At 37.7% G+C, this 22949-nt stretch overlaps 1 long non-coding RNA gene across 1 annotated transcript in view; it reads left to right on the forward strand.

The window, feature by feature from the left end:
* Window positions 1-22949, forward strand: part of LOC124620886 — a 135709-nt gene that overhangs the window by 89123 nt on the left and 23637 nt on the right. Inside the window, exons 4-5 of the long non-coding RNA XR_006980403.1 lie at window positions 10085-10170; window positions 10281-10392. This is a non-coding gene — a long non-coding RNA (uncharacterized LOC124620886). The remainder of the gene's footprint in view (window positions 1-10084; window positions 10171-10280; window positions 10393-22949) is intronic.

Here is a 22949-nt window from a genome sequence, read left to right on the forward strand (position 1 = left end):
AGCTTTGATCTCCTCTGGAAGTCTATTATACATTTTTATTCCATTAAATAATAAACTATTTTGGATTTTTGTTTTGTTTTTTCGTATGAGGTGCAAATGGTGGCAGGATCTAGTCCAGTGTTGGTGTATAGATCTGTTTTGTGTGTACTGGTCAATGTGTTTCTTTATATATATCACAGTCTGAAAGATGAATTCACATGGTACTGTCAAGATTCCCATGGTTTTGAATAAATCAGTACAGTGAGCTCTCTTGCTGCTTTTTGTTATTATTCGTACAGCTCTCTTTTGCAGCTTGAAAATTGCTTGTATGTTCTGCACATTTGTACCCCAAAAGGTTATGCCATAACTAATTATTGAATGCACATATGCAAAGTGTGTAGTCTTAGCACATGAACTATTACATACTGACATAATTATCCGGAGTGCATAGCAAGCAGTAGCAATTTTCTTTTCTAGTGCTGCAATATGGTCAGTCCAGTTAAGCTGTGAGTCAACATGCATTCCTAGGAATTTTGTGTTTGTGACACAATCTATAAGTTCATCTTTAACTTTTAGGCCTATGCTATTATGCTTTTTATTTATGTGGAAATTAATACTGTTTGTTTTTTTAATATTGAGGGTTAATTTGTTGCTTACTACCCACTTGCATTCATGATCGAGAGTTTCTTCAGCTTTGTCTCTCAATTTGTCTGGTGACTCATCACTGATAAGGATGCTGCTATCATCTGCAAATAGTATTGCTTCCCCGTATTTGACACTCTGGGGAAAATCATTGATATATATTAGGAAGAGTATTGGCCCTAACACACTTCCCTGAGGGACTCCTATGTTAATATGTTCTGGTTTGGAAATGTGTTTTGTCGATCTGCTGAACTTCGTTTGTGAGATCTCTACACACTGTACCCTATTTTCCAAGTACGATTGAAACCAATTATTTACTGTTCCCCTTATTCCTAGTGCCTCCATTTTGTTTAGTAGTATTTTGTGGTCTACCGTGTCAAATGCTTTGCTAAGGTCAAGGAATATGCCTGTTACATGTTCACCTTCGTCAAGTGCTTCTAAGACAAAATTTGTGAAGTGAGCTACCGCTGAACCTGTGCTTCTCCCTGGCCTGAAACCAAGCTGTTCTTTACACAGTAGGTTGTACTTGTTTAGGAAATCCATTAGTCTCTTTTTCATTATATTTTCTATTACCTTGGAAAAGGATGAGAGTAATGAGATGGGCCTAGAGTTTTCTATATTTTCTGGATCGCCGTTCTTAAATAGAGGCAGGACTTTTGCACATTTTAAGTATTCTGGGAAGCAGCCTGCAGTGAAAGATTCATTTATGATGTGTGCCAAAGGATGTTGTATGCTGTCAATGCAGTCCTTCAGTAAGCACACTGGCACTTCATCTAAACCTGCTGATGTTTTATTTTTTAGATTCTTCACAACCATCCTTACTTCTTCTGTAGAAGTCGGTAACAGTAACATTGAGTTAGCCATATAGTTCAATTTTTGTTCAGGCTGTTTTTTGCCAAACTTTTGCTGTAGCTTGGTAGCAACACTGCTGAAGTACTCATTTACAGTATTTGCTAGTGTATTTGGGTTATGTATAATAGCACCATTATGTTTAATTTGAATGTTTACTGTTTTTAATTTATTACTGTTTGTTTCCTGTTTGGTAACAGTCCAGGCTGCTTTAATTTTATTTTCTGCCTTTTCTATAATACTGTCATTGTGGGCTTTTTTTTGCATCTCTTAATACTCTTCCATATATTCTTTTGTATGTGTGGTAGTAGTTTAGGAAACCAGGATCACTATGGTAGTTTTTTAACCTGTTCAGTTGTTTGAGTGTTGCAGAGGATTTCCTTATTCCTTTGGTCACCCAGGTATTTCTTTTGTATGAGTGTACTGCAGTTTGCACCTTTGGGAATGCTTCATCAAATCTGAGTTTAAATAGTGACATGAATTTAGAAAATTTATTATTTACACTAGTTTCAGCATACACTTCTTCCCAAGTGATACTGTTTATTTGCTTGGCAAATTCTGATCTGTTTGGTTTGGAGAAAACCCTTCTGTATGTGTATGTTTTAGTTGTATTGTCTATACTTATGTTTAATTTTAGGATTTGACAGGAGTGATCAGAAAGGCCAAGGTTATCTACAATAATTTCACAACTTTCTTTATCTATGTCTGTGATGATGTGATCAATTGTTGATGATGAGTTTTTGGCTATCCTAGTGGCTCTGTTAACTAATGGTGATAACTTATAACAGCGCAATACATTCAAGAATGAGTTACAGAATCTATCTGGGTTTTGTGTGTTTATATTTAAGTCTCCACAAATGAGAACCTTCCCTTTAGGATTCGAAGCCATGTCTAGAATCTGGATTAGTTTTGCAGTGAAAGTATCTACCGTATTTACTCGAATCTAAGCCGCACTTTTTTTCCGGTTTTTGTAATCCAAAAAACCGCCTGCGGCTTGGAATCGAGTGCAAAGTAAGCGAAGTTCTGAAAAATGTTGGTAGGTGCCGCCACAAATGACTTCTGCCGTCGAATATATGTAGCGCTGCATAGGCATGCTTTGCAGGCACAAAGATAAATACTAGCGCCAAAATCTCCGCGTCAGTAAATAAATTTAAAAAAAAAGGGTGGAAGACAAGCCTTCTTCTCCGCCCCGAGTTTCGACCACTGCATTTTATACATTATCCAACGAAGTAAATACAAATTCCGTATTGTTCATCTTCGAATGTAGCAGCATTTCAATGTAGTACGAAAATCCGACTGGCAAGACTGTTTGGGATGTTTGTGGATATGGCCAACACTACGTTCTGAATTTATTCCTACCTGTGAGAAGAGATGGTTGCTAATAGGAACTTTTATGAATTGTGAATCACATACAGTATTCTCTTCGCCATAAGAATAATATGAATATAAACATTTTGCCGTGTATTCTTTCGTGTTTGCTGCTATCTCATTTAAATCCTATCTGCCGAATAAACTACGAAACCAGGGTGAGACAACAGCAAACGCGGAAGAATATACATATCATCTCATGTTTATATTCGTATTATTCTTATGACTAATAGTGATACAGGCAGAAATGAAGCACGACAATTGACTAGATTTTTAAATCTAAGATGACTAATTTCTGTGCAGAATGTAATGTACTAAAGAGGCGTCTGCAAAGATTTTCAAACAGAGAAAAATTTTCGCTAAACTCTCGTTCAGAACGTCTATCAAAAGCAATATATTATTTGGTTCTTGTTGATCATTATCAAAGAAAGCAGCAGTGTAAGCAACAACATATAGCAGTCTCTTGCCATTGTTTTGCTAATGAAACAATTCCTCTCTTTTTTAATTGTAAGCGGCGGTAGCGCGCACGAAAACAAGCCATGCCGCGAGCAGGGACAGGCCGTAAACACTCATTATCAGAATGCGACAAACAATTCATGACACAGTACAGTAATGCATTTTCAGCTTAGAGTGACGTAAACACCTATAACAAACAGAACGGCACTTACCAGATCAAAGCAAAATAAGCAATTAATTCAAACCAGATGAAGGACATGAAAAAGGAAAGGTACCCGTATATATATGGACGGAGCGCGTGACGCATAGCAATGGCTACCTAGTAAAGCTTAACTGCTAAGCTTACGACTCGAGCCTACTGTAGCTGTATCGTCATTCATTCGACCTAAATTGTGTCTCATATTACAATGGACCAACTTTATTTCGATTTGGAGGTGCAGCCTAAAACTTTTCTCTCCCCTTGAATTTCGAGTCTCAAATTTCAGGTGCGGCTTAGATTCGGGAAAAATTTTTTTTTCTTGATTTCGAGTCTAATTTTTCAGGTGCGGCTTAGATTCGAGTGCAGCTTAGATTCGAGTAAATACGGTATATTACCACTGGGTGAACGGTAAATACATATTATAGTTAACCTTTGTGCCTCATCTGTCTTACTTATGTCTATGGCTGATATTTCTATGTGTTTCTCCTCACTTACAGAATTAATATCATTTCTAATTTTATAGGCAATTCCTTGCCCTGAGTCTAATGTGCAGTTGAAAATTCTTTGCATGTCCCAATGTGTCATCGTACAAATGTCCAGATTTCTCACACAGTTTTTGTGAATGCTGGCATTGGGCACTTGAGCACCAGTGGTATGCACATTGTCTGGAATATTGAAACCAAACAAATCAGATGCATCCATGCGAAAAATATTGGCACTATAACGTGATTGGCACTAATGCAGTCATATTTTTATCTGTTGCTTGCAAAGTGCATGTCCCAAGAACAGAGACACTTGTGTCACATTAGGCTGTGAGGTGCAGACATGACTTCTGTAGCTTATGGGATCCCAATTGCTGCTGTGTACTCTGATTAATTGATTTGGCAGAAGCACTAGATTCTAACTGAAAAGGTATGGTTTGATTGCAAACCTTTAGAGATATGAACAGTTTGCAGTTTATCCTCTGAATGTGATTGTCAGTTCTGACTTTCAGAAGACTGCCTTTGTCTGATTTGTGTGTGCCAGAGTGTCTTCGTCTCTATTTTAGGAGAGGTGATTGAATGAACAAAATTTTGCACTGTGCAACAGTGTTGCTATACCAGCAGTTGCATTACTGTTTCTGTGAGTACTGCCGGGAGGGGTTGGTGAGCATCCAGAATGTGAAATCATATTTAGTTCCATTTTATCAATTTTAGATTTATGCAGAACAGAGTTTACTCTCTGAGTAATTTTGTAGGCCTACTTGCCATGTATGTCTCGTCTGACAGAAATCCATGTATGTCTCGACTGACAGCAATGTTGGGATTCTGCTTGACAGAGAAATAAATATATTACATGGCGTTTCACACAAGACTTTTGAACCTGTGAACTTGTAGGAAAACATACTAGAAGCCTTGTCTGCATAAAGAAGCGCCACAAGCATAGTTAAATTAACAGTACCCTTTTATGCCCTTGTATTCAGTGATCCATTCTTTGTAAGAATTACTACAGTGACAGCACATACAAAAGAATCTGAAATGAGGAGCAGTTACATGAATCAGTGCATCAAAAAATTCATCTAACTTCCTGACAACTTCCACATTCAGTAGAGTTTGTGGGCTTTAACTGGAGAACAATTTCTATACAACTGAAGGATTGAGACTCCTACCCACAAGAAAAGAACAACATGAGTCACCTGTGACTTTGTATGCTGCACAGTGTTGTTCCAGCTGTAACTTGTGTTCCATACAGTCATCTTGTTTTTCATCGATGAAATGGAAAGGAGCTGGCTGTCAGAATTCACTTCCTCAGTTGTAGCTTGCTACCGGGCTAACTATGCATCCAGCAGTCTGGTAATGGTCAGGATAAATGTTAGTATTTGTTGGATCCAAAACTGAATATGTGCAGTGAGTGATAGCTCTCCTGTGGTTGCCGTTACATACAAGAAGTTATTTGAGTTTCAATAAAATATGAATGTAATAGAAAGACTAAGAGTAAAATTAAATAATTTTGACTGTTCCATGGATCCACAATGATTGTGACCTCATTGCCAGAAAGTCTGTTGTGTCCACAGTTGAACGAGGTGGCGTAGGCACCTATCTTCTCTCTCTATTGTATTTAACAGTGGAGTTCCCACTGCACTCTTAATGTTACCACCCTTGCTTTTTGTTTCACCAAAGGTTGATTTGACTGCCGTGTATGCTGAGTCAGTCCTTTCGACAATGTTTTTTTTTTTTTCCTCCCCCCATGCAGCCATTTTTTCTTAGCTTCCCTGCATTTCCTATTTATTTCATTCCTCAACGACTTGTATTTCTGTATTCATGAATTTCCCTGAACATTCTTGTACTTAATTCTTTCATCAATCAACTGAAGTATTTCTTCTGTTACCAATGGCTTCTTCACAGTTACCTTCTTTGTACCTATGTTTTTCTTTCCAATTTCTGTGATTGCCCTTTTTAGAGATGGCCATTCCAACTGTACAGCCTACTGGGCTACTCTTTTTTACTGTATCTACAGCCTTAGAAAACTTCAAGTGTATCTCGAGATTCCTTAGTACTTCCATATCCCACTTCCTTGCGTATTAATTCTTCCTGACTAATCCCTTGACCTACAGCCATGTAGGCTTAGTTGTGGATAAAGCAGGTAGCAGACTTTGGTGTATAGCTAAATACTAGAGAAATGCAATCAGTCTACAAAGAAAATTGCTTACAATCACTATTGTGACCCATTCTAGAACCCATATGAAATAGGACCAACAGGGGATATTCAATGTTTACAGAAAAGGGCAGCAGGAATGGTCACAGGTTTGTCAGACCCATTGGAGAATCACTCCCATAGGGATTGTTGAGAGGACATTAGATTAATTAGAGCACATGCAGGGTTATTTAAACAATCATTATTCCCATGCTCAGTATGTGACGGAGTGGGAAAAAGCTATAATAACTGGTACAATGGGATGTACTCTCTGTCATGCACTTCACAATGGTTTGCAGAGTATGGATGTAGATGTAGATCTCTTAAGCCTCTTGCCTGATACAGTATGTCTGACTGCAGTCTGATAATCTGCCCCATTCCTAATATTACTGTTGTGATCAGCAGCTCTCAACTTTTTCAACTGTTTTAATTTTGCTTGGGCTGTTGGGAGATTGGCTTTGAATTTTAAGATAGCTAATCCTATTCCATAATTATGGAGTGATTAACACAACTTCATAACTGGCTAATAATTTTTTAATAAGATATGTTGTTTACTGTCCTTTTTTTAACTGGCCTGCAGCAGATGCAGACCAGGCTAGCTTTAATTCATTACACAAGTCAGCTCACTTCGTAGTGGCACTATTGTAGCTCTTACACTGCCAGCTGCACCGTCTGGCCCGCACCAGAGCAGTAGTCAGTTGGATGGGCAGGAAGAACAGTGTCTGACAATTTCACAGCAGAAAAGAAAATTTCTGTCTTCAGAAAAAAAGTCATTCATATTCTGTGCAAAGTGCTCCCCTTCACACCCACACACACACACACACACACACACACACACACACACACTCCAATAATCTCCTGTGATATGCTTTTTAAAAAGTCGTTTACTGACCACCACTTCCAGTCTACTTATTCCATACTGAATTTCATAGTTCAAAATCTTATGCACTATGAAACTAAGGAAATGTGCTGTGATCACAACACAAGAAGGAGGGGTGACATACATTGCTATCTAAAGACTGGCACAGAAAGATCAACAATAAACTAGCATCAAAATCTTCAACTCACTGATCAATAACATTAGAGATTTGTATATTGATAATGTATTGTTTGAAATCGAAATAAAGTTGTATTTATTTGGTAAGGTCTCTTGTTCGTTGTTGGATTTCTTAAGACAGGCAGATAAATGTTTTTATGCATACTCTTTTATTTGTTTGTTTGCTACAGTATTATGTTTTGAATAGTTAAACAGCAGTTGGTAATCCTTGGAATTTTGTACATATGGTTTTTTCCTCTGTTTATTGTTCTAGTATTAAGCTTTTGTTGTCCTCTTAATCACTGTTTGCTGAATTAATTGCAATTTTTGTGATACCCCTTAAAATATTTAAAATAACATTATTTTATGATAATATATGAGCAAAAAATAATCATTTTTTAAAAATACAATATAACTGTGTGGATAAAAAATCTATCTACTTACCAAGTGGCAATATGAGAAAAATAAATACATGTAAAACATTGGAAAATGTTTAAGCTGCTTGTGCCAGTGGCTCCTTTTTGTGGCAGAAATGTTGAAGGGGATGGAAGAGGGATCAAGGAAAAGAACGAGTAATGTGTAGGACATCAGGAGAGTTATGGAAAATCTGCCTAGAACCCCAGGTCAGTGGAAGCTTACCAGATGGGATGAGGAGGAAAGACTAATTGTGTGATGAAGCAAGCTGGGTAATTTTAATTCCCCCTCTTGTTTTGCCATCTGCCTCCTTAAATTTGTTTTTTCACTTTTTACAATTCACCATTAACATACGTGAATATAAACTGTATTTTTGTAAAAGAGAAAGGTTGGCCCTCAGTTCTAAAGGATTTAACACTAGATCTAATTTTGTGCTTAGTTTTATGTATGTATTTGATTTTCTAATTTATTTTGGTTATTTGTAGTTGGTATCTTTTGTGATAAGATGAAGTCAGTGATTGTTTCGTAATTCTATTGTTGACAAATAAACAAATATAAATTCTGTAATAATTTTAAACATTTGGAAGATGAAGTATTAGTAATCTTAAAGTATCTATTTAGCTCTGTTCAAAAACATGTTAGTAAAACCAGCCCTTCATTAATTCCAAAGAAATTAAGTTTTGTCTTAAGTATTGTTTGCATAACTATATTTGTTAATTTCATTATTTAAACAAATAATTCAGCCTAAACCACATAGTCGAAGAAACTGTTAAAAAGATGTCAATTTTTCGAAGCATTTAGTTAATTGAGTGAGTTAAGTTTTAATTGTAATTTCTGTAAATTTAACTTTAAACAATGTGTAGTTTCAGTACGTACAGATATATAAGGGCGCGATTTTTGGTCACGGGACAGTCAGTCGACGGCTGAGTTTCTGACGAGTAACCTGTGCTGGTTAGAACAACAACAGTGCTTCAAATTAACTGTGGAATAAGTGTTAAACAATTAGGCTATGTGTAAAAACAGTGACAGTGTCTGCTCAATGTGTACGTGATTATTCTTCAAAAACTGTGAACTTTGTGGTTAGGTTTTACTGCTCGTAGATGTTCAGCAAGAAACTATTGTAGCAGTATGTGGAGTTTTGCCTGCTAAATATTAATGAGGCTTATAGTAGGTTACATAATAGTGCACTGGCCATATAAGTGTGTAATATTGGGGGTTGTGCAAAGTGAAAATTAAAGTACTGTGAAACGCAACTGTGCACCTGTCAACAAAAAGCAGGTGGAAATACCACAATTGAGAGACTGCACTGGATAAGATTTGAAAACTTGAGAGCTTAAAGGTATAAGATAGAGTAATAAGCAAGACAGATTACTGACAAAACATTGTACAAGATTTAATAAAGGGAGGAACCAAAGTGCATTATATGTGGTAGATAGGTGAGGTGGGGTGAAGCGGGTGAGAGGGGGGGGGGGGGGGCGCTAGGAAAAATAGGAAGGTTGGGAAATAAAAGATATAGAAAAGTGAAAGGGGGCGAAGAAAAAGAATAGTTACTGAAAATAAATTCTGAGACCAAAGAAATTAACGTAAATTTTGAACTGGTGGGAGGCAAGAATCAAGGACATGTTGTAATGCCAGTTTCTCCCTGTATAACTCTGAGAAACTGGTGTTGGGGGGGGGGGGGGGGGGATGATCCAGATGGCACATGTGAAACTGGCTCCTTAGTTCTCACCACCCACTTGGTCTAAATTTACATTAATTTCTCCAGTCTCAGTATTTATTTTCAGTAGCTACTCCTTTTCTTCACTGCCTTTTAGTTTTCTGTTGCTTCTATTTTTTTATCTGTCTATTTTTCCTCGCCCCCACTTCACCTGTCTTCCATGTTAGTTTTCCACTTCAGGTTTCCACTTAGTTTGCCGATCTTACTAACTCTTCGACAATGTTTTGTCAGTAATTTCTCTCCTTCTGTCTTCCATCCCTAAGCTCTCAGGTTTTCAAATTTTGTCCTGCGCAGTCCCCAACAATCAACATTTCCTTCTCATCCCATCTGAAAAGCCTCCCCTGACCCAGGGGCTTTGGTGACTTTTCCATATTTTTTTTCCATTTCCTAAACTTCACTAGTCCTTTTCCTTCATCCTTCTTTCTTTCCCTTCAACCATTCTGCCAGGAGGAGGAGCCACTGGCCCCAAAAGCTTGCACATTTCCATAACTTTTAATGTGTTTCCGCCTGCTGCCATTTGGTGAATAGATTTTTATCTATTGAATTATATTATGTTACATTTACTATATAGTTATTATATTGATACCAACTCATTTCACATTTTATATTCGCGGATACACAAATACATCATTTGTACATGTCGATAATTGAATCAAACTGTATAGTTTCTTTTTCATACAACTAAAAGGTATCTATATGTTGCATAGTCAGTTGGGACCACATTTTAAATGTTTTATAACTAATGTTTTAGCTCTCCAGTACCTTCTTTTGGGACTGCTGCTGAGAAGTGTTTATGAAGTATATCGAGCTATGATAGCAATATATACATACTTTGAGGTAAGTCCTTGTAATTTTCAACTCATAAAATAATTATTTAATTCTGTACGAAAGTGTAGAACATTTTCTTTTATTTGATGATGTATTGCAGCACCATTTATATGTTTCAGGCAGAACTGTGGCCAACTGTGCTCCTTGTACTTGAGTGTTCTTTGTTGGGAATCAGCTTACCAATTCTGCCAATCCATCCTATGATTTTTATCATGCTGATGTGGTGGTTGTGTAAGTGTATAAATAATCCACAACTTATTCTGTAACACTGTATGATGTTAAAGGAGATGTTAAGATCATGTGTATTTCTAATTTTATCAGTTTATTAAGATAATTATCATTGCTCTTTGGCTTTTATTGTATAGGCTGGTGACTTTATCTCTGTTGTTCATGATGAAGATTGTTTTCCTTTTATCCTACCTCATAACCAAGCTATAAAAAATCACTGTTTTCAACCCAATATTGGAATATTCTTCAGTGGACATTGTTGTATTTGAGATATAACTTTGAAAGTCTGATCTAACATTCTCATTAAGGTTATTCTCCCATTACAGTCTAGAATAACACCTGAATTTACTTCATTGTGAATAGTGAAGTTGCAAAAGTCTGCACTGGTATAAAAAGAAAAGTTTTTTTTATTTTGTAAAAACTTTCTACAGAACTGCATATGTCAGTGAAAAATTGTGACATCCTCTCCACTACATTCAAAATACGTTTTTTTTTTTTTTTTTTTTTTTCTCTAATACTGATTTCTAATGTAGCAGACTCACTAAAGTTACATATCATCCCTTTCCCTCTATAGCTTAACATTACAATGACATTAGATTGAAGGAAAATGTGATAATTTTCTAGAAAGGTCCCATCCACAATTTGTCAGAAGTGATTTAGGGAGACAACATAGTGACAGAATCAAGATATATTAGCAAGGTTTTGAGTGCAGTTCCTTCTGAGCTTAAGCTCAGTATTTCACCAATGTAACCAGTTGTGTTGGTTAAGGCAAAAGGCTTGCCATCTTAGAAGAGAAATAAGGATTCTAGAAAATAAGGATGCAGTGATTTTAAAAAAAATAAGGAAAGGAGTTTGAATACTTTTATCTGTGTCACTCAGATGATTCAGGAAAACTTGCTAAAACCTTTAGATCAGGGAAGTAGGAAACAGAAAGATAAGTGATTGATGTAGTAGACTGTGTGCATTAGCTGGAAATGTTTTGCTCATCTAGAAGAAATTCTACTAAACAGTAGTGGCATTGTCTAATAGATAAAATTGTGAACTGTCTTGAGGACATGTTGTAAGTAATCAAATATTTCTTCAACACATACCATATTCCTGTGTCTATTTTTTATTTTACGGCTGCCACTACATGACTGTGATAATTTACTTTCCAATACTGGGTGGGCAGCGTTACACAGATTGCACATTGATTACAACATTGAAGTTGCAATTGGGAAGGCAGTGGTTCAGCTCATAATCTGGCTATCTACATCTACATCAAAAGTCTGGCTTTCAAATCTCGTCTGTTGCAGTTCCCAGCAATCAGTCTTTCCTTCTCATCTCATACGGTAAGTCTCCCCTGACCTGCAGTTCTGAGTAACTTTCCAAAATCTACTCATTTTCCTAGACCTCTCTTGTCCTTTTCCTTCACCCTTCTTCCTTCCCCTTCAACCCTTCTGCCTGAAGAAGGAGCCACTGGCTCCGAAAGCTTGCCAATCACAACAGTCTTTTATGTGTGTGTTCTGTGACTGCTGGGTGAGTAGGTTTTTTTATCAATCCAATTAAATACTTACATCGATACTTCACAAGGTACCATAGACTTATGACAGAGGTCACCCTGTACCACTACTATGCATTTCCTTTCCTGTCCCACTCGAAAACAGAACAAGAGAAAAACAACTATCTATATGCCTCCCTATGAGTCCTAATTTCTCATATCTTTTCTTCGTGGTCCTTATGCGCAATGTATGTTGGAGGCAACAGAATCATTTTGCAGTCAGCTTCAAATGCTGGTTCTCTAAATTTTCTCAGTAATGTTCCTCCAGGGATTTCCATTTGAGTTCCCGATCAATTCATAACACTTGCATGTTTTTCGAACCTATCAGTAACAAATCTAACAGCCCACCTCTGTAATGCTTTGATGTTTTCCTTTAATCCTACCTGGTATGGATCACAAACAATCGAGCAGTACTCAAGAATAGGTACACTATCCTCCTATATGCTGTCTCCTTTACAGGTGAACCACACTCTCCTAAAATTCTCCCAATAAACTGAAGTTAACTATTCACCTGTCCTACACAATTCTCATATCCTCATTCCATTTCATATCACTTTGCAACATTACACCCTGATAGTTAAGTGACTTGACTGTATCAAGCAGGACACTTGTAATACAGTCTCCAAGCAGTACATGTTTGGTCTTCCTACTCATCCTCATTAACTTACATTTTTCTACATTTAGAGCTAGCTGCCATTGATCATACCAACTAGAAATTTTTTCTAAGTCATCTTGGGTATTTATACAGTCACTCGACTTCAACACTTTATGGTACACCACAGCATCATCAGCAAACCACCACAGATTACCGAGCGAGGTGGCGCAGTGGTTAGCACACTGGACTCGCATCCGGGAGGACGACAGTTCAATCCCGTCTCCGGCCATCCTGATATAGGTTTTCCGTGATTTCCCTAAATCGTTTCAGGCAAATGCCGGGATGGTTCCTTTGAAAGGGCACGGCCGATTTCCTTCCCAATCCTTCCCTAACCCGAGCTTGCGCTCCGTCTCTAATGACCTCGTTGTCGACGGGACGTTAAACACTAACCACCACCACCACCACAGACTGCTGCCCACCCTGTCTGTCAAAACCACAGCAGTCTTATCACGGCATTCCTGATGATGCCCTTGTCTCTGAGGAATTCTCGCCGTCGAAGACAACATACTGGGTTCTATTACTTGAGAAGTCTTTTGAGCCACTCACATATCTGCAAACTTGTTTCATATGCTCATAGCTTGGCTAACAGCCTGCAATGGGGCATCGTGTCAAATGCTTTCTGGAAATCTTGAAGTATGGACTCTGCCTGCTGCCCTTCAACCATAGTTCACATTATATCATGGGAGAAAAGGGCAAGCTGAGTTTCTTGCATGCAATGCTTTCTAAAACCATGCTGATTAGTGGACATAAGCTTCTTTTGCCCTTCTTATATGCTGGAGGCATTTGTGCCGTTCAAGAGATTCACGATAAATGCAAGCTATGTAAGGGGCCAACGTAGTTTAGTACTCTGTAAAACCAAAGTGGGATTCCATCCGGACCTAGCAATTTATTTGCTTTCAAGTCTTTCAAGTGTTTCTCTATGCCAGAGATGTTTATTACTATGTCATTCATACAGGAGTCTGTTCATTGGTCAAAAGATGGTATGTTTTTACAATTCTCCTGTGTGGATGGTTTCTTGAACGTGAAATTCAGAGCTTCAGCTTTCGTTTTTCTGTCTTCAACTGCCACACTAGACTGGTCAACAAGAAACTGGATGTAAGCCTAGACCAACTTAGCAATTTTACGTAGGACCAGAATTTCCTCGGGTTCTCTGCCAGATCTTTTGCTATGGTATGACAGTGGTAGTAGTTGTGTGCTTCACACATAGCTCTGTTGACAGACACTCGAATCTCTATCAACTTTTGCTTTTTGTCTTTTGTGCATTGCCTTTTGAAAAGAATTTTGTGAATCTTATAATTAAACCATGGTGGGTCTTTTCCGTCCTTAATCCACTTACCAGGCACATACTTCTCCAGACCACGATTTACAATCTGCTTAAACTTTATCCATAATTCCTCTACATCCATCTTACTTGAACTAAGTAATGCCACTTCACTTTTTTAGTGAGATGCTAAGAACTGTTTATCTGCTCTTTCTAACAGAAACACTCTCCTAACTTTCTTAACCAATTTAACTTTTGTAACCATAGTTGCTATAATGACATCATGATCACTAATCCCGGTTTCTGTACTGATGTATTTGACAAGGTCCAGCCTGTTTGTAGCTACAAGGTCTGAGATATTTCCATTGCTTATGGGCTGCCAAGCTAGCTGCTCAAGGCAGTTTTCAGAAAAATGTCCAAAAGTTTTGCATGACTTCCTGTCTGTATCCTCCACAATGAATCCATAAACATCCCAGTATATTCTTGGTAGGTTAAAATTGCGTCCTACCAGTATTGCATGATCTTGGTGGTACATACATACTACTGACCATAGACTTTCTTTGAATGGCTCTACACCTGTCACAGTGGAATCGGGTGGCCAACAGTTACCTTGGTTTCACCTGCAACTGCTATAAGCGACCAGACAACTTCACTGTCACAGTCAACTTTGACCTCAGTACAGACAATATTTTTGTCATTTGTAATGAACACTTCCTCTTCTAATCTGTCTTTCTGATATACTTTCCGTGAGTCATTAAAAATCTCAGAGCCTTCCATTTCAGATTTCTGACAGCTGTTGGCCCTGAGAATAATTTGAGCGTATTCAGGAACTTTGTTACGAATAATTTGACAATTTATGTAGGTTTATGTAATAGTTTCTCATGAACCGCATTACAGTTTTGCCTGTGTTATGCAATTGCCTTCAAATTTCTTGTGAACACTTCTCATATGCTGAGGGTCTTCAATCAAAAGTTTTATGAGAGATCTCAAATATGTATATATAAGCAAATGATGAGAGTTATCTGGCTGTCCTTTTCTGCTCCAAAATTTCGTATGCTCTCTTCTGTTTTGATTTCCCCTTGCACACCCCTCCCTTTATATTTTTGCATAGCCTGTTGAACTGTGAGACAAGTTCTGTTTGTTTGCTTTAATAATGTAAATAAGGTTTAGAAATTTAACAATTTTCTATTCTATTTCTTACTTGACAGTCTTATGTATAAGAGGATAAATCACGAAAGAGAGGAGATGGCAAAGCAATAAGTGAACATGCAAAAGATAGCAGAAAATGCTAAGAGTTCAGTGAGAATCCATCATTATTACATACATTCATCTCACGCATTGTTGTATTCTTCATTGTGGCTTGACTGTGGTGTGTAGTGGTCTAAGATGGTACGGGTGGCAAGGAAATGGAGAGGATAGAGATGCAGATGAACGAGACAGGTGAGGGTTAGGAAAGACTCTGCAGGGTCAGAACAAGTAGCTGTGTACAGGGCCATATTAGAGGATAGATGGGCTGGGAGAAACATTGGGAAGGGAAAAAGCAGAAAGAATACTGAGTGGAAGGATACAGTATAGGAGGAAGAGAGGGAAAACAGGGAAAAGTTCCAAGAATGGACCTGGCATTTTGCAGAAAAGAGAGAGAGAAAATGTGTCTGATGTTGGGACTGAGAGGGTGAAATGCTATGAGAACAAGAACAGGAGAAGAGGGAACAGTACAGTATAAGGACTATCAGAGGTTATGGCCAGGTTTGTTACAAGAACAAAGAACAAGTTACAAGGACAGTTCCCACCTATGCCATTCAGGAAAGGTGTTGTTGATGGGAAGAAATCACATAGTAAAAGTTGTTGAGCAGTTGAAATCAGTCACGCATGGCATGCTCAGCAGTAGGATGGTCTAGTTGACAGAAGTATTGTCAGGAACCTGCCAGTGGACAGAACACTTTACGATGGTGATGGGATGATATTTGTTCACAGTTTGGTAGTGGCTTTTCGTATGAGTGGAGAGCTTATCAGAAAAGCAAAGAAGGCCTATGTGGTAGTGGAAAAAAATTGAAAATAGGCCTGAAAATCAATTTTATTAGGACTAAACTATTGTATAATCAACACATCAAAAAGAAAATGGTACAAGTAAACAGTGACGTCATTGAATCCGTTGATGATATTTTGTATTTAGATGATGACTGAATGGGTAGGAAAAGAAGTAAACAGCTGAGTGAAAACGGCTTAGAATGCTTTTGGGAAACTAAACAAAGTTTTCAACAGTAAGTTTCCAGTTTGTCTGAAATGGAAAGTTTACTATCAGTACATGTTGCCAGTTTTGACTTATGATAGTGAGGTATAGGACTAGAGTAATGGTGGGATGCACATTGGGGTCCACTCTTGTTCTTATTATATGTAAATGATCTTCCATCATAAATCCAAAAAGCAAAAATAGTTCTCTTTGCTGATGATGCAAGTACTATAATCAAGCCTTATGGAGTAACTTCGAGACTTAAAATTAAATAATATTTTCTTGAAAATTAATAATTTGTACTCTGTCAATGGACTGTTGCTGAATTCAGGTAAAACATGATACATGCAGTTTAGTATTGCACAAGGCCCAACCACACAGTTTGAAATAGTGCATATGGGTAGAATAATAAATGAAAAAGAATATTTTAAATTCTTAAATTTTTGTACTAATAAGAACCTAAACTGGAAGTCCCCAATACCGATCTTAAATGTCTCAGCTCTGCAACTTTTATGTTACTAACAATATCAGATTTTGAGCTGAAAATGTAGAAAAAAAATTGGGTACTTTTCCTATTCACGAATGTATTAGAGAATCGTATTCTGGGGTAACTCATCATTGAGAAACAAAGTGTTTACTACACAGAAGCATGTAATAAGGATTGTGTGTGGTGTCCACTCCAGAACGTCTTGCAGACAGCTCTTTAAACAGCTAGGTCTACTGGCAAGAGGCTCTCACTACATTCAAACAATGGAAACTCCAGGTTGGAATATTAGCAATGTAAGGGAAAGGTAGAGTGCTAGTTACCGTAAAGATGACACGTTAAGTTCGAGACATCCACAGTTAAAAGACACTTATACATTAGCGTTCAGCCACAGCCTTTGTCAGAAAAAGAAAGAGAAACACACACACACATCCACACATTCGTCACACAAGCAAGCAGACTTCATCCACACATGACTGCCATCTCTGGCACTCTGTCAGCTCGGACCAGAATGCCAATTCTAGTCTGAGCTGCTGGAGGAGCAAAATAAAGATATATAACAGGAAATAATTATGACTATAATGAAAGTGAATGGAAGTGGGCAAGATATAGAACCTGGTAGTGAGTGGTAGATGCAACAAAGAGGTTATTTTTTGGATTCCAAGAGGTATAAAATGGCTGAAACAGTGTCCTACGGGAAAGAACGTAAATGACAGAAAATGTGGTAGTGACATGGCAGAAATGGTAATTCATTGTAATGTTTGTAGGAGGCCTTCGTTCAGCAGTGAATGACAAATGGCTGATGCTGATACTTTTAAAATCCTTGTGTTCTTTTCTATGTTGACTAAGATGATGCAGCAATTACAAATTGTTAGTTTGATCATTCATGCCTTTTCAGCTAAATTAATTAATTCCAAGTTTTTGGGTCTGCTTCTGAATTAATACTGTCATTTTCTTTACATGATATTTCAACGACTTTATCAGTTCTCATTGTCAGGGCTCAAGTGCAGTGTTCATTGATTACCGTAATCCATTCAAATTGTGAATGGGGTATGCTGCATACCACTTTGGTGAATATCCTCCAGTTCTGTGTAAGAATAAAATAAATCTTATGAGAAGTTTAAGGCAAATTAAAGGCTATATGAAACCTTAAAAAGTTGTAAATAATGAAAAGTCACCAAAAATGTTAACAGCTCTTAAGTATGAGTAGGAATAAGGCATTAATATGTTTTCTGATATGGCTTAAGCAAACAGAATACAGGACCCAATGCTTCATTCAAAATTAAATTGTCTGACACTCTATTCTTCATTTCTTGCTTTATTACATTCTCACAGAGGTTTGGCACCTGCACCACAATGGCGATATCTCCATATTTCTTGTTTAATATACTACATGCCACATTCAAAAGGTATGTGGTATACACCCAGTTTTTGGATCCCTTGATTATCTTTAACACAGCGTACTAGTAAATTTATCACTTTCATAAGAGGCACCAATACAGACAGCCTGCCCAAAAAGTTCTGAGACTGATTTTATTTCTGGTGTAATAAGTGGCATTAGCACAGTAACTTTGGTAGCAGCTTGAGCTAACAACTGTAAACAACAGAAGTGTGTTTGGCGAGTCTGTTGTGAGCAGGTAGTGTTAAGTAGTTGACTTGCAGCCGTAGTGTGTCAATGTTGGCTTGTCACAAATCGAGAATGTTTTGAAGAAGAAAAAAGGGTGTGCAAGATTTGTCCCGTAGACCTTGACTCCCCAACAGGGAGACAACACATGTATGCCTGCCATGACTTGATTGGAATGCAAAATGTTGACTTGTTTTCTGGAAAAAAATTACCACGGGTGACAAAACTTGTTATTATCTACATGTACCTACTGCAAAATGGCAAAGAGCAGAAATTCACATCAAAGGTCAATGATTTGTTGACATAACAGACAGTCAAATCACCATGATGCCTACATTGAACAACATCACAAAGTAGGACTTTCTGACAGTTTTACATGGTTATATGAATGTTCTGTCCATTGTACTCAGTTGGGGGAAGACTGTACAAGGGTGATTTGAAAAGTTCTTGGAACAGAATAGAAAAAAAGTACTTACATCACTGAAACTTTTTTATTTTTCAATGTAGTCTCCTTGTAGATAATGCACTTGATCCAACAGTGTCCCAGTGCCTTGATCCCAACTCGAAAATAAGTTTCTTCCAGGCCTGCGAAGTAGTTGTCAACTCTGGCTGTCAATTCTTCGTTTGAAGTGAAACTTCGTCCACCAAGAAAAATTTTCAGTTTTGGGAAGAGATGGAAGTCTAATGGAGCCTTAACGCCATGGCAACGGCACATATGCGGGCACGCATTGTCATAATGGAAGATGACTTTCTTCCTTGCTAAACTGGCCTTTTTTCGCGTATCTCTTGTTGTAATTTGTCCAGGAGGTTAGCATAATATTCTCCAGTAATTGTTTGCCGGTTTCTCACTCAAACAGAATCTCCTTCGCATCCCAGAACACTGATTCCATGACCCTTCCCACCAAAGGAATTGTCTTTGCTTTCTTTAGTGGCTGAGAATCAGCATATTCCCACTGCTTTGATTGTTGTTTTGTCTCTGGAGTATAGTAGTGCACCCAAATCCCATCTATAGTCACAAAAGGCACAAAAAACCTTGTTCGTTTCTCCAAAACCGGACCAAACATTGTTCCGATATGCCCATTCTCATGCGTTTTTGCTCCAGCATCAAGAGTTACGGCACCCGTCTTGCAGATAATTTTTTCACTTCTAATTCTTCAGTTAAAATGTGATATATCCTTTCAAATGACATCTGGCAAGCATAAGCAGTTTCACACACTTTCAGTCGGTGATCCTCCATGTCCAGTTTGTGCACTTTTGCAATAATTTCTGTAGTAGTGACACATCTTGGCTGACCACTGCACGGATCATCATCTAAGCTCCCCTGACCAAATTTAAATCTTTTTGTCCACTTGGCAACAGTTGAATATGAAGGAGCAGAGTCCCCAATGTATTCTGGAAATCCTTTGCTTTATACCTTTCTTTATGAAGTAATTAATCACTGCTCGAATCTCGATTTTTTTCCATCCTTGCAAATCACTAGGAACAAGAACTGAGCCACGTCATTGCCACAGCTGGCACGTGTTTGCAGGTAACAGCCCAATGAATATCCCGTGAACAACTCGTTGCACTACCACTGACCCCTTGTAGTGATTCCGAGAACTTCTTAAACCACCCTCATATAATACCTGAAGCATTAAAATCACCATCTTAACTTTTCTCTGTTTTTCATTAATTGTGTCTTGAAATTTTTTAGACTGACAATGCATACTGAAAACTATATTTTCGAAGTATTTGTCCACTGTTCCTGGAAATGGCATCAGCATATAGAAGGCATACGTATCTTCTTTGTTCAGGTCCCTTTGCAGGCAGTGTTTACATGTGCTGTAGTGAATGCTCATTCTGTTTTTCTCGGTACCCGTACTTTCTGAAAAATTCTTTCGGGTGTTGCAGTTTTCTTTGGGTGATAGTTACCTTTCCATTAAGCAACAGCCATGTTTGACATCAAGGAAACCCCATAGCTTCAGTCCCGAGAATTATAGGAATGATCAGTTAGTGAAGAGAATTTCTTATTGTATGTTTGCCTGCCATGCCTTATGTATCACATTAACTTGATTTTCTTGCAGATATTTCTGTACAAATAATGGGGAGACATACCACTGTATATCAACATCCTATTTCACTCATTCTTTGTCATAGTACATCAACAGCAAGTTCCGCAGATGACGGGTAACAGAAAGTGTTCTCTAGGTACACTTACAGAGTCAGAAGATGATCTTGTTTCATAAGGATTTTGTACTACCCATGGTAGTTAATATTTGTATTTTTTTTTCTTTTTTTTTTTAGGAGCATGGTTAGGTAACATAAAATGAGAGACATGTACAGTTTGTTGTGCATATAATAAAAAGTATCTTGTTTCAAACACTTTCAAAAATAATGTAAAAAAAATAGAAGTGTGAATTATGGTTTTGAGAAACCTGCCTGGTTCATCACTTAGAAGAATGGCTTAACCGACTGCTCTGAGATATTGTAAAATATTTTCCTTGTGTGTAATAGTTTGATTAGGGGTCCAGCCAGTGTACGAAACTTTAAAACGTAATGTGCATTCAACACATTGTTTCCTAAAATAGGCCATAGCTTTTATCCAGGCAAATTTCTGCTTTTCTTTTCTAAATACAATGTTGAATCAGTTAAGACTTGGTGCACAGCAACTGGCACAACACAAGCACAACAAACTGGTGCCCCTTCTCCCTTAGGAGGGTGTCATGTTTCAAAGGATTGCGCCCAGTTCTTACTCTTGCTAATGCAGTTCCTTTCCATTTCAGCAACTGGAATAATATCTGCAATGGGTTCGGAGTAGGCTTCACCTGACATAACTTGTTTTGTGCTTTCAGCCACTCATTCCATCCATTCAGATTTTCTAAGTTTCAAGTTAACAGCATCTAGTGGAATAGCACACTGTGTTATCAAATGCTCCTCAAAGGCATTCCTTCCTATATTATCGGCTTTCTCTTCCTGTGAATTCAGTGTGCTCTGGCAGCTAGTTAATTAATTAATTTTTTTGTGAGTTCTGTTGATCTTAAAAATGTAATCATTGTTAGGATATGTAATCTCCATCAATTGATGCTGCAGAAGAGGAAAGTTATCCTAAATGTCTTGAACTATTTTGCTTACTGAGTTCATTTGCTAATTACTCTGAATGGCATTTACAGAATCTGAGCATATGAAACATTTCCTGCCTTAACCTCATTTCACAGCATTAAAGGATGGCATACATTCCTGCATCAAAGATCTGCCTGATGAAGCTAGAGAACACTGTCAAAGTAAACAGTGGAGCAGCGAAGTGCCTCTGACTGCTTGGAGCCATTAATGAAAATAGTTTAAAATTGAAAAAACTAAACTCCGTCCGAACAGACCTTGAAAGGCCCAACAGTACCGACTGGCCGCCGTGTCATCCTCAGCCCACAGGCATCACTGGATGTGGATATGGAGGGGCATGTGGTCAGTACACTGCTCTCCCGGCCTTATGTCAGTTTACGAGACCAGAACTACTTCTTCTCAATCAAGTAGCTCCTCAATTTGCCTCACAAGGGCTGGGACCCTGTTTGCCAGCAGTGCTTGGCAGGCCGACAACACTTAACTTCGGCAGTATGACGGGAATCAGTGTTACCACTGTAGCAAGGCTGTTAGCAGTTTAAAATTAGTGTTCATTTAAAATTCATTGAACACTCATCTAGAAATATAATATGTAATACTAGGTTGCTTCTATTCTGTCAAAATAAAAATTTAAAAATAGAAGATAACATCCTCAAACTTACTAATTACCAAACCAGATACTTTTCTCTGGATTGGGACATTAATGCCTGCCACACCTAGGTTTTTGAGGCTTGAATGCCAAAATATCTCATTGCTACTCTATGATTGTGGAAAATTTTGTTCAGCTGATGTTTGAGCAATGAAATTAAAGATGGAGGCTGGAGAATGATTTAACCTTATAACATGTCATACTGTGAAAAACTTTCAGTAGATTAGAAATGATGGCTCATCAGTTTTGGTTCATATGTCGTGTATGAGATGTGTTCTATAGATGCCTGTAATTAGCATTGTGTAATGTTGGTTTTCCTAATCCATGGATCATATGACCATAGACCAGACAGTACTGAAAAAAGGGATAAGACTGTCTGCATCCCAATTTGTGTCACTGACACACTTCAACATGTTTACAATTTTTAAAGTTATTTATATAAAACATGTGGTGTCACAACCAGTTAAGTTTCTCATTAAATATGGTATCTAGGATTTGGTGTTCCCCTGTTGCAATTTCATTAATTACAAACATGACATGTTTGATTAAAAATAGCACACACACTTTTCCCAGCAGAGAATGTGAAGGCTATGGCTTCTACTCAAACCTTTGGCCTCCTTGTCATCATTTGTGTTTGACAGGTATTGCTCGAAAGACTAGAGCCAGAACAGAAAATCATAAAATCATCCAATACTTGTCTTAAGCTGTTATACTGTCAGATATATCATAGTCCATTTTAATATCAGAAATACATGTGTTAACTGTTGACAGTGTACAAAGACCTATAATAAGGTCACATTGTTCAGTGTTGAAAGGTATCTCCTAAACTAACATTGGAATTGGCGTAGTAGCTTCCTGGACTCAATAACCCATAGAAAGTATAAACTGATAGACATTGAAATATTTTCCCAGTGTAGTTGATAGGAGAAGCCACATCTTGGTAACCATCTCAGTTTTTGTAGTCCTTTAGTTTCAGAAGAGGGATGATTTGTCACCTCTCCCCATGAGTCCAGATATTCATTTT

This window comes from Schistocerca americana, chromosome 1, assembly GCF_021461395.2.
Source record: "Schistocerca americana isolate TAMUIC-IGC-003095 chromosome 1, iqSchAmer2.1, whole genome shotgun sequence".
Classification (NCBI taxonomy): Eukaryota; Metazoa; Arthropoda; class Insecta; order Orthoptera; family Acrididae; genus Schistocerca; species Schistocerca americana.